Genomic DNA, 13,671 nt, shown 5'->3' on the forward strand with positions numbered 1-13,671 from the left:
CTGCAGGGGGCATACCTGGCTACAATTGGCATATTGGGCTCCAAGAGGTATATCTTGCTATAAGAGGCATATTTTGCTACAATGGGCATACAAAGCTGCAAGTGGCATGTCTGACTACGGTGGACATACCTCGCTATAAGGGGCATATCTGGCTGCAGGGTACATACCTGGCTATAAGGGGCATATCTGGCTGTAGGGGGCATAGCTTACTACAGTAGACCTTTCTACAGGGGCCATTGTATCTGACCACAGGGGCATACTTTGGATGCATGGGGCATGTTTTGTCTACAAGAAGCATTGCCTCTAGCCACAGGGGGCATATCTGGTTGGAAGGGGCATTATTAAAGGAGACCTCCCGACCCCCGGTTACAGCCCCCTATACTCACCTGATCCCGCCGGGTCCCGCTTTTGGATTTGGTCGGGTCACGGAGATATGAGCTCTCGAAGCCCGGCGCGGCTGACAGGAGAGTCTAATGCCCATAGAGAATGACGGAGCATCAGACTCACCATTCATTCTCTATGTGCGTCGGACTCTCCTGTCAGCGCGCGTCGGGCTTCGAGAGCTCATATCTCCGTGACCCGACCGGGTCCAAAAGCGGGACCCGGCGGGATCAGGTGAATATAGGGGGCTGTAACGGGGGGTCGGGAGCCTGTCACCCCGGCACGGGGGGTGACAGGTCCTCTTTAATGGCTCCAGGGGGCATTGTTTAAAGGGAACCTGTCACCCCCCGTGCCGGAGTGACAGGCTCCCGACCCCCGTTAGAGCCCCCTATACTCACCTAATCCCGCCGGGTCCCGCTTCTGGAGGTGGTCGGGTGACTGAGATCTCAGCCGCTGCAGCCCGGCGCGCGCGCTGAGAGATGAGTCCAACGCTCATAGAGAATGACGGAGCGCTGGACTCTCCTGTCATTCTCTATGGGTGTTGGACTCATCTCTCAGCGCGCGCGCCGGGCTGCAGCGGCTGAGATCTTCATCACCCGACCATCTCCAGAAGCGGGACCCGGCGGGATTAGGTGAGTATAGGGGGCTCTAACGGGGGTCGGGAGCCTGTCACCCCGGCACGGGGGGTGACAGGTTCCCTTTAACACTACAGAAGGTACTATATCTGGCTACAGGTGGCGTTATTACTGAGTACATGGGGCATTGCTACTGAGGAAGGGAGCATTATTATTTGACATTACTTGAGCATTATTTCTGGGTCCTACAGATTAGTCACATTGTTATGGAGGGATCTGATTTGGGAATCAACTGCTGACAGAAGACACCTCATGTGAGTCACTGGATGTAATAGCACTTCATGACTACATTTATAATAATTATTTTCATTACCAGCTGAAGTGTCACAGCACCGCCATGTATGTCATTCAGTCAGAGCAGGAAGGGGGTGGGGGCAGGAGGTGACACTTCCGCTGGAAATATATTAAGGAAGATATGTTATATGTGGGCTGCTGAGGTTTAAGTGCCAGGGCTGATTTTAAGTCCCAGTCCGGCCCTGTCGTCCGAGCTTGGTATTCGATCGAGTATTAGGGTACTCAATGGTACTCGTTACTCGGATGAGCATCTCGCGATACTCAAGGAAATCTCATCATCCTTTCCTGTAATTTTGCGCGCTTTTTCGCAGCCAATAAACATGCAGGAGACTCTTTGGTACATCCTGCAATGACGTGGGACCCATACTGTACATGTCGATAGCAGCGATTGGTTGGCCAGATCAGATGATCCTGCCATATAAAACTCGGCGCCGGCAGTACTCACTTCAGACGCATGCTGTGAGAGATCAGGGACAGAGCTGCTGCTGGTCAGGGAGAGTGTCAGTGATAGAAGTGCTCAGTGTACTCCTTTTTGATTTTGGGGCTGGTGGTCCTGGTGTACTGCACTGTATAGCTGGGAGTTGTAGTGCATCTCGCATAGAACTTACTTCACTGCTCATATTGTATTGGGGTGACAAAGCGTGTGTACAGTTGTTGCCCATACCAGATAGCACCACCTAAACTAGTGTGTACTGCACTGTATAGCTGGGAGTTGTAGTGCATAGAACTTACTTCACTGCTCATTGTATTGGGGTGAAAGAAAGTGTGTACAGTTGTTGCCCATACCAGATAGCACCGTCAAGCCCCCCCCCCCCTAAACTAGTGTGTACTGCACTGTATAGCTGGGATATGTAGTGCATCCTGCATAGATCTTACTTCACTGCTCATTGTATTGGGGTGACAAAGTGTGTACAGTTGTTGCCCATACCAGATAGCACCGTCAAGCCCCCCCTAAACTAGTGTGTACTGCACTGTATAGCTGTGATATGTAGTGCATCCTGCAAAGAACTTACTTCACTGCTCATTGTATTGGGGTGACAAAATGTGTACAATTGTTGCCCATACCAGATAGCACCGTCAAGCCCCCACTAAACTAGTATGTACTGCACTGTATAGCTGGGATATGAAGTGCATCCTGCATAGAACTTACTTCACTGCTCATTGTATTGGGGTGACAAAATGTGTACAGTTGTTGCCCATACCAGATAGCACTGTCAAGCCCCCCCTAAACTTGTGGGCACTACACTGTATTGCTTCTGTATCACTTCTAATGGTTCTCTTTGTCCTCACTGCCATGCTCTGACGTCACACTACGTCTGCAGAGGAGCGGGACTGGTTGCCGGGGGCCCGACGATCGCGCCCCCACCAACCAGCCAGCTGTTTTATTTTATTTTTTTGTCTACCCGTGGCCGGGACCTCACCACCCACGGTCGAGAGGCATCAAGTGTACCCTTGATGGTAAGTGGTGAGTGAGAGCAGGCCTAGCCAGTTACCTGTCAGCACCCCGGGTTCATGTCCACTACATATCCCAGCCCCTGGACTCACTCCAATTTTTGGGTGGGCTCACTTCCTTCCTCACTCACTTGTAATGGCTCTCTGTGTGTTGAATGCCATGCAGTGTCTGGCCTAGTTTTGGGAGCCTCACTTGCTTCCTCACTCACTTGTAATGGTGAGACAATTGCCAGATCCTCAAGGATCAAAGTCAATTTCAAAATCAAAAAAGCGGTGGGGGAGAGGTGGTGAATCACATTATGCAGGGAATGTTACCCCAACTGCTACATTCAAATTGAAAATCGAAAGTGTGGTGGGGGTACGGGTGGGGAGTAACGTGATGCAGGGAATGTTAACCCAACTGCTACAGGAGCGGGACTGGTTGCCGGGGGCCCGCCGATCGCGCCCCCGCCAACGAGCCAGCTGTTTTATTTTATATTTTCTTGTCTAGCCGTGGCCGGGGCCTCACCACACCCGGTCGAGAGGCATCAAGTGTCCCCTTGATGGTGACTGACAGCTGGCCTAGCCGGATTGTACCGTACAGCCCCCCCAAAACTAGTGGGTACTACACTGTATTGCTGGGATTTGTAGTACATTCTGCATAGAACTTCACTGCTGGCCCACGTGTTCAACCTAGTGTTGCAGCTGTTTCTTAAGACCTACCCCAATTTGGCTGACTTGCTCACCAAGGTGCGGCGCATCTGTGCGCATTTCCGCAAGTCAACCACGGATGCTGCCACCCTTATGGCAGTGCAAAGGCGCTTGCAACTGCCGGCTCACAGACTGCTGTGCGACGTGCCCACGAGGTGGAATTCCACCTTCCAGATGGTAGCCAGGGTTTACCAGCAACGCAGAGTCATTGTGGAATGCCAGATGTCAACCTCGGTTTTGTCCATTTCAAACCAAATGATTTGTGGTCCATATGCCTACCTCTGCCATCCATGTTGACTACTGGTGTGCCTGCCCTTGCCTCCTTTTGGCTGGGCCTTAACTGGCATCCATGTCGACTACTGCTGGGCCTATAGTTTACTGGCGTCCCTAATTTTGCCTCATTGTTTTGTCCATTTCGTACCAAGTGATTTGTGTACTGGTGTGCCTGCCCTTGCCTCGTTGTTGCTGGGCCTTAACTGGCATCCATGTAGACTACTGGTGTGCCTGCCCTTGCCTTGTTGTTGCTGGGCCTTAACTGGCATCCATGTAGACTACTGGTGTGCCTGCCCTTGCCTCGTTGTTGCTGGGCCTTAACTGGCACCCATGTAGACTACTGGTGTACATGCCCTTGCCTTGTTGTTGCTGGGCCTTAACTGGCATCCATGTAGACTACTGGTATGCCTGCCCTTGCCTCGTTGTTGCTGGGCCTTAACTGGCATCCATGTAGACTACTGGTGTGCCTGCCCTTGCCTTGTTCTCTGTGTCTTCACTGCCATGCTCTGACGTCACACTACGTCTTCGGAGGAGCGGCACTGGTTGCTCTTGATGGTGAGTGGTGAGTTAGAGCAGGCCTAGCCAGTTAGCTGTCAGCACCCGGGTTCATGTCAACTACATATCCCAGCCCCTGGACTCACTCCAATTTTTGGGTGGGCTCAATTGATTCCTCACTCACTTGTAATGGCTCTCTGTGTGCTGAATGCTATGCATTGTCTGGCCTAATTTTTGGGAGGCTCACTAGCTTTATCACTCACTTGTAATGGTTCTCTGTGTGTTCAAGGCCCTGCACTGTCTGACCTAGTTTTGGGGAGCCTCACTAGCTTCCTCACTCACTTGTAATGGCTCTCTGTGTGCTGAATGCCATGCTGTGTCTGGCCTAGTTTTGGGGAGCCTCACTAGCTTCCTCACTAACTTGTAATGGCTCTCTGTGTGTTCAAGGCCCTGCACTGTCTGGCCTAGTTTTGGGGAGCCTCACTAGGTGTGCCTGCCCTTGCCTCCTTTTTGCTGGCCCTTAACTGGCATCCATGTTGACTACTGCTGGGCCTTTACTTGCATCCATGTTGACTACTGCTGGGCCTTTACTGGCATCCATACTGGAAGGCTGACTGGCTACCGCTTCTACCTTGTTCACTCTGTCCTCACCGCTATGCTGTGTCAGGCTGATTTTTTGGGTGGTTCATGATAAGCTACCTCTGTTTTAATGGTTCCCTGTGTTCTCAATGCCATACTGTGTCAGGCTGAGTTTTTGGGTTGTCCCTATGCCTACCTCTGTTTTAACCAGGCTGTTGCACAGAATTAGGCATAATGGTGCCATTAGGCAGCCTCAGAGGCATGCATACATGCTGCCCCTGCTGTTTCCTGTCCATTTTCGTTGTGTTTTCATCAATTTCTGAGGTTGACAGGTTTTCACACGACCTTCCCTCTACCGAACTTGGGTCCCCTCAAAAAATGCTCGAGTCTCCCATTGACTTCAATGGGGTTTGTTACTCGAAACGAGCACTCGAGTATCGGGAAATACTCGGCTCGAGTAACGAGCACACGAGCATTTTAGTACTCGCTCATCACTAACTAAGAGGCATGCCCCTCTTACTAAACCAACAGTGTGCATAGGGACGGGGCTTTATCTAGGATCGGTGTATAGGTATGCTAGTCTTGATAAATTCCCCCAAGATGTTCTGTAAAGGCTCAATGTGTAGAGGTGACCCCAGAACCCCAGGGGATAGAACAAAAATAAAATAATATATAGTATTATCACCATACATATCACCATACATATCACCACATAAATCACACTACACATCACCATACATATCACCACATATATCACCATAGATATGACCACACATATCACTATACACATCACCATACATATCACCACATATATCACAGGCTGCAGTTAAGGCTGTATTACACATAGCAATTATCGTTTAAAGATTCGCTATAATGAGCGTTCGCTAGCGATAAGTATCGATTTTTTTAGCGAACGTTCATTTTGATCGTTTTAGCGAATTTTTAAACGATAATCGTTCCGTGTAATAGGGCCTTTAGACTTAATGCATTAATGCTTCAAGTGTCACTGTCACCATAAAAAAAACTTTTGGTATGTCACACGTCAAAAGTTTTGATCGGTCTGGGTCTGAGTGTTCACACCTGTACCGATCGGCAGAATGAGATGGGAGAGGACCGTATTAAGCACAGGCTGCTTCCCACTCTTTGTCAGTGAAATCAGTCAGGATTCATAGACTTACATAGACAATCAGTCAAGGCCCGAATCATCACAACTAAAAGAAAAACAAAAGACAGCGCCCCATGGCGCTGATCAGCTGGACTAAAAGGGCTGAAGGGATAGAATATGGTAACCCTCAACTGATAGAGTTGTGCTGACCAGGAGGCACAACTCTCGGAATAGCATGAAAAGCATAAACCTGCGAACTGCAGCCACTCCCGAACTACACCAAGGGAATAATTAGGAAAACACCCCCAAACTTTAACAACGAGGATCCAGGTGCAGGTCCGACTAATGGTGACCAGATGAATAATATAAAACTATAAAAGTTTATTAAAAAGACCCTACGCGTTTCGGAACCGTATCGGTTTCTTTTTCAAGAGTCATAGTATGGCTGCTGACAGAGGCTTTCTGTGTCTGGGGAGACTGGGGACCCCCACAGGCTTGCGCCCAGGGCAGCTTCCCTCTGCACCCCCCTTTTTACGCCCCTGGGTTATGACAGGTGTAGATAAAAGCAGTTCTACACAAATCTCTTTTGTTATATTTGTTGACCCCTGGGCCGCCCAATGTGAGGATATTACACCACATTACACATGGCTCCCTTCTGCGAGTTTTGTCAGATAGTTTGCAATGAGATACAAAGCAGCTGGCAAACACAGTTTCTTACTGTCAGGATGCCATCTTCACCCTACCTCCTCTCCATCCGCTGGTCTCTCAGCTTGTCGCTGCTAATCTCTGGAAAAGACTTAAAAACAAACAGATCCATATCTCCCCATCCACTTGTACACTTTGTACGGTTACCTTGGGAAGAGACCGTAAACTGCAGCATGTGAAGCTTCGTCCATCATCTGTCTCCTTTGGCCTCAGGGGTTGTCTGCGTGAAGCTGAACGTTGCTTCAGGAGGTCACTGTATATCCTGTCTTGTGTCATCAGTCTTTAAAAAATTTGGGATTATCTACAATGATAACTTAAAACTTCATTAATATTTGGGCTTTCAATTATATTTTCATCTTTCAGATTTGAAATTTCATACTCAATAAGTACCAAAAACACAATAAACATCTTTAGTAAAAAAAAATAAGAGTTTGTGCAGTGTTTAAACTCATCTGCTTCAGTAGCGTAATTTGGTGGGGGCACAGGGAGCGGACTACAGTACTGCAATCGCACAGCAGGTAAGTATGGCTTTTTTCCCTTAGTTATAGTGGAGGAGAGCTATGTGGTTGGGGCATGTGCTGGCTAACTGAAAAGGGGGCACCTAATTTGGAGGTACAGTCTAGTCACAGTGATGGTGGTGGTGTCTAACCACCAGGAGGATTACCAGGGAGATTACTGCTGGGAAAGAGGGTGGCAGCATGGGGAATACATACCAGGGGGATTACCTACATGAGATGGTGCTGGAGGGGAGGCCTATATGGCACATACTACCTACCTTAACCTCTTAAAGACGGAGCCAATTTTCGTTTTTTCCTCCTTGTGTTTAAAAAGCCATAGCACTTGCATTTTTTCACCTAGAAACCCACATGAGTCCTTATTTTTTGCGTCACTAATTGTACTTTGCAAAGGCCCCACTCTGAACTGCTCTTGCGGACATATGACGTATGGGTATGGCATATGTCCCCAAGAGGTTGAAGGAGAAGTCCGGTAAAAATTCTTATTAAAGTATTGTATTGCCCCCCAAAACTTATACAAATCACCAATATAGGGTAATTTTTTACTTACCATAAATTATCTTTCCTGTAGTCCTAAGCAGCAGCACGAATGGGGAAGATTCTATCTCCCTGCAATGATAGGACAGATGGTAACAAGACTTAATTGAACCCCGCCTATAAGAACCTGGCCTAACCTAGGCTCCTTGTGTAATTCTAACGACAATACTTAAGAAAACATTTGGGAGGGTAGTCCGTGCTGCTGCTTAGGACTACAGGAAAGATAATTTACGGTAAGTAAAAATTTACCCTTTCCCTTACGTCCTAAGCATCAGCACGAATGGGGATGTAGCAAGCCACATAAGAAGGGGAGGGGACATTTATTTGCCATAACCACACTTCTTCTGAAGGTTGTTCGTATGACCTAATATCCAGTCTATACGCAAGAAGCAGTCATGCAGATTTTGTCAAGTACAGAATGCGTGGACATTGCCCTTGTAAAGGGGGCTCTAATAGGCTTAGGTACTTTAAACCTGCCTTCCTGGTAGAATACTGGCTGGGCTGTATTATCCACTTAGGGCCCTATTCCACCGGACGATTATCGTTTGCATAATCGTTAAGGATTAACGATCTCAAACGACCGCTATTGCGAAAGACCTGAAAACGTTCACTCATTTCCATGGAACGATAATCGTTACTTATGATCGTAATTGCGATCGTTTTTTCTTCGCTATTTATTCGCTATTGCGTTCGTATCTATTGCGAACGACTGAACGATGTCTTATTCAATGCGAACGATTTGCGAACGTTTTGCGAAGGAGCAACGATAAAAATAGGTCCAGGTCTTATAAAGCAATCAACGATTTCTCGTTCAGTCGTTAATCGTTAACTGCATTTCTCTTGAAAGATTATTGTTTAGATTCAACGATTTAATGATAATCTGAACGATAATCGTCCGGTGGAATAGGGCCCTTAGACTTCAAGGATCTGCAGATTCTTGTTTTTCTTCAACTCTTCTTCATTGAAGGGTTTCAGCAGGAACAAAGGCAACTCAATCTGTCGATTTGTTTTAAATTAAAGATGCAACCTTTGGGTAAAATTCTCACCAACACCCAATCCTACAGGAAAATAAGGTAGGGCTCCGACGCCCAAGTGCTGGAATTTTACTTACCGGATTAGCTGCGGTAACAACGGACAGAAAGCAAAGTTTCTGAGACAAGAAGTCAACTGGCAAAGTCTCACAGAGCTGATCCACTAAGAGTTCCAAATCCCAGCTGGGGATGTGTCTGAGATAGTAGGCCCAATTCTCTGCCCATCATGCGATAATCTTCTGTCTAGGATCACAGAGACGTAAACTCTGATGTTTAATCTCTTCTTTAAGCCATTCTGAAGAAATGGATTGTAACAATGGAAATGTGGAAGAGACTTTAACCCACCAGGCTTCAAACATCTTTTTTACCTTCAGGTAGGTTCTGTAGACAGTTGTGGCTCTGGACTGCAGAAGAGTGGTCACCACTTTGACAACATATCAATTTCCATCTTGTTGATGGCAGTCAAGCTTCGGACAAGCCTGCCCTCTTGAGTTATTAACTGAGGGTATACAGAAGACTCCAGATTATTCCTATGGATTTGGCATCAGGAGAGAACACCATGCTTTTAGATAAGAACTTGCTACTTGCAAGATTTTTAGACTCTGCCCACACCTGGCAGGGATGCTTAAAGTAATCTCTGCTACTGTGAGTCAGTAGCTGAGGAGACTGGGGGAGTTCCCAGAAGATTCTTAGGCAGGGGGCTCACCATTGTGAACCATGTCCTCTTGGGTCAATAGGGGCAAATGAGGCTGACCAAGGCCCAACCTTGTCTCAGATTCTGCAAGAATCAGCTGAGCGCACATATAATTCAAAATGTTTCTTCTAACCCCTTAACGACATCGGGCGTAAACTTACGCCCTCGCGCCCTGGTACTTAACGCATCAGGGCGTAAATTTACGCCCGATGTTTCCCCGATCGCTGCGTGTTCGCACACAGCGATCGGGGAAGATGGCCTGCTATAAATCATAGCAGGCCATCTTAGCTTCTCGGCACGGGGGGTGGTTAACACCCCCCGTGCTTACGATCGCCGCTATTGGCTGATCAATTCAGATCAGCCAATAGCGGCAATCGGAACCGATGACCCAGAAAAAAATGGCGGTCGGTGCTGTCCGAGGATGGCACCGACTGCCATTACTGTAAAAAGTAATAGTGGTCACGGTGCCACCGGCCCGATCGCCGTGAACGGCCGGCCGGTACCGGCCGTTCACGGCGATCGGGCCGGTGGCACGGCGATCAGAGTCCCCCAAATAGTAAATACCTGCTCTGGACCCCTCAGCTAGGTAGCTGAGGGGTCCAGAGCAGGTATTTGTACATTACTCACCTGTCCCGGGGTCCTGATCGGCGTCTTCCGGGTTCGCGGCGTCCTCAGTCTTCTCATTCGGTCTTCGGCTCTTTCCGGCGGTCCCCATCGGCTTTTTTCGGCTATTTTCGGCTCCAGCCTCGTCTTTTTCCGGATTTTGCGCTCTGCTGTTCCCTAGCGGCTGATATGTGTAATACACTTATCAGCAGCTACAGGGATGTTCAGAATGTAGAAAAAGTTGTTTTTTTTTCCAATTTTTTTTTCTATTTTCCGCACCCTATCGCCGCTTACTGTTGATCAGCATCGCACGAAAGTGCGCTGCTAATCAGCAACTCCTCCTTTTTGGCGTAGGGTGTTTTTTTTTATATCCTACTGCCACGGTCTGCTGATAAGTGCCGCACATAAGTGCGGCATTTATCAGCAACGCCTTTGTTGGCGTAGGTTTTTTTTATACTTACTGTAAAAAAAAAAAACACGTAAAAAACACTACATTACACCACACTACATTGAATAAAGTTTGACACTACACCACTACATACCCCATATACCAATCCCCGTATAAAAATGACCCCCAGGGTGTTTTTGGCGTCAGAGGGATACGTTATTATTGCCTCAGACACCGAAACAGACAGTGAGGATGAATGGGGGGGTTCCCTCTTTCCTCCATTCATCCTACTCATCCTTATCATCCAGTGACGTGTCTGGGGGTAGCGTAGCGTACGCTGCCCCCCAGACACGTCTTTTCCGCCAGAACCGTCCCAATAAGCTGACGGTATGGCGTGAAATTCTACAAACTCTGTGAGCGTACCTCAGGGTACACTTACAGATTTAGGGTACGTGCACACTGCGGAATGGCGAAGGATAACCCTTTGTGCATTCCGCAGCTGGCACCCGCCGGCGAACTGATGCGGGCGCGTGTCTCCACCCGTGTCATAGACTCCATTCTATGCACAGGCGGATTCCATCGTCCATCCAAAGAATGAATACGTTGGACGGAGAGCGGAATCCGCCCATGCATAGAATGGAGTCTATGACACGTGTGGAGATGTGTGCCTGCATCACTCCGCCGGCGGGTGCCAACTGCGGAATGCACGAAGGGTTATCTGTCGCGATTCCGCAGTGTGCACGTACCCTTTGAGTGTATGTAGGAAGGGACACCCGAATCCAGCCCCCAGATGCCCCCTCGCCCCCCCATCCTCGGAACAAGTGGGAAGATCGTCCGGGAACTTATCCACTGCTGGATAAAGGTTACCACCTGTACGGGGATAACTTTTATACCAGCACCCCCCCTCTTCCGGTCCCTCGCTGCCCTGTAGCTTGCGGCACGATCTGAACATATCAGAAGTAGTAATAGAGCCCTAATATTTAGCAGCCATGGAGCGGACCCAGCGCTTCTGGATGTGAGGGACCCCGTATCGCACCAGGGCAACATTTTCCAGGTGACGTCCCCCACACTGGAAACCAGGAGACCCCAGAAGAAGTGCAGAGTGTGGCGTAACAGGGGGATCAGGAAGGACACCATTTTCCAGTGTGACACCTGTCCTGATCCCCCTGGCCTCTGCATACTGGATCTCTCCAAGGCGTACCACACGTCATTGGGGTTCTACATTATCTAAATTCTGTCCCTTATTCCTATTTCAGGGGTCACGTTGATCCAGGGATTATTCTGATCGCCATTATGGAGTCGGGAAGGAATTTTTCCCCTGTGATGAGGCTACTGTCGTCTGCCTCACGAGGGTTTTTTGCCTTCCTCTGGGTCAACACAGGTTGAATTTGATGGACACCTGTCATTTTCAACCTTATAAACCAATAATTGGCCTAATACCCCCAAATAAATTAGAATTGTCCCTTTTCCCCAGCTAAATAGGTATGGCCGCCATTCCCATTAGAGGATGCCATGATGCAATTACAAAGCCTCTGTGCGGCCAGGACAGTAGAAACCCCCCACAAATGACCACATTCTGGAAACTACACCCGATAAGGAATCTAACAAGGGGGGCAGCGGGAATATGGCCCCTGGTGACGGCCACATTTGGGACGTGAAAATGAAAAAAAATTGTATTTTTTATTTTCTCGGCACATGTTCTACGTAAGTGCCCGTCACCATTGGGGTCCATATCCTCACTGCACCCCTTGGTAGATTCCTTATGGGGTGTAGTTTCCAGAATGGGTTCACTTGTGGGGGGTTTCGACTGTCCTGGCAGCACAGTAGCTTTGTAAATGCGACATGGCCTCCATCCTCCATTTTAGCCTTAAAATGGCGCTCTGTCCTTTTGGTGGCTTGCCCTGTGCCCATATGGCACATTATGCTCACATGTGGGGTATTTTCGTACTCAGGGGAAACTACCCTACACGTTTTGTGTTCATTTTCTTTTTTAACCCCTTGTGGAAATGGAAAAAATCAAGGCTAGACCAACATTTAGTGTAATTTTTGTAAATTTTTTACTCTAAATCATTAATCTTGTCATGATTTTTTCATTTTCACAAGGGGCTAAAAGATAAAAAAAAAAACACTAAATGTGCAGCGCAATTTCCCCTGAGTACGGAAATACCCCACATGTGGACATAAAGCACTATGCGGGTGCAGGGTAAGCCTCCGAAGGGAAGGAGCGCCATTTGGATTTTGGAGGTTGGATTTGGCTAGAATGGATGATGAACGCCATGTCGCATTTACAGAGCCCTCGTGCTGCCAAAACACTGGAAACCCCCCACAAGTGACCCCATTCTGGAAACTGCACCCCTCAGGGAATCTAACAAGGGGTGCAGTGAGGATATGGACCCCTTGATGACGGGCACATTTGTGCCATGAAAGTGAAAAAATGAAAATTTTCCCTTTCACGTCACATTGTTCCACATTCGTGCCCGTCACCAGTGGGGTCCATATGCTCACTGCACCCCTTGTTAGATTCCTTGAGGGGTGTAGTTTCCAGAATGGGGTCACTTGTGGGGGGTTTCCAGTGTCTTGGCAGCACGAGGGCTCTGTAAATGCAACATGGCCCTTGAAATCCTTTCCAGTGAAATTCAGCTTCCAAAAGCCAATTGGCGCTCCTTCCCTTTGGAGGCTCGTCCTGCGCCCCCTTGGCACTTTATCGCCACATGTGGGGTATTTCCATACTCGGGAGAAACTGCGCTACACATTTTGTGTCTTTTTTTTCCTCTTATCCCTTTAAGAAAATGAAAAATTGAAGGCTAGAACAACATTTTAGTGTAAAAAATAAATTTTTCTTTTTTCACGCCATATTGTTCAGAAAATCTGTGAAGCACCTGTGGGGTCCAAATGCTCACCACACCCCTTGTTACATTCCTTGAGGGGTATAGTTTTCTAAATGGTGTCCCTTTAGGGGTGTATTTTAGGTTGTGGCACCCCAGAGCCTCTGCCAACCTGAAGTGGTACAGTCAAAAATGACCAAATATAACGGAGGCATTGAAATTCACTAGGCGCTCCTTTATATCTGAGGCTTGTGGTTGCGTCAAATAGCGCAATAGGGCCACATATGGGGTATTTCTATAAACTGCAGAAACGGGGCAATAATTATTGGGGTGCATTTCTCTGGTAATAGGTTTATAATTATGAAAAATATTGGATTACAATAAAATCTCTGCACAGAAAATTAAAATTTTCAAATTTCTTACACACTTGGCTTTTATTTTTATTTTTTAAACTCCTTTTATTGAAGGA

This window comes from Dendropsophus ebraccatus, chromosome 9 (genome assembly GCF_027789765.1).
Source record: "Dendropsophus ebraccatus isolate aDenEbr1 chromosome 9, aDenEbr1.pat, whole genome shotgun sequence".
Classification (NCBI taxonomy): Eukaryota; Metazoa; Chordata; class Amphibia; order Anura; family Hylidae; genus Dendropsophus; species Dendropsophus ebraccatus.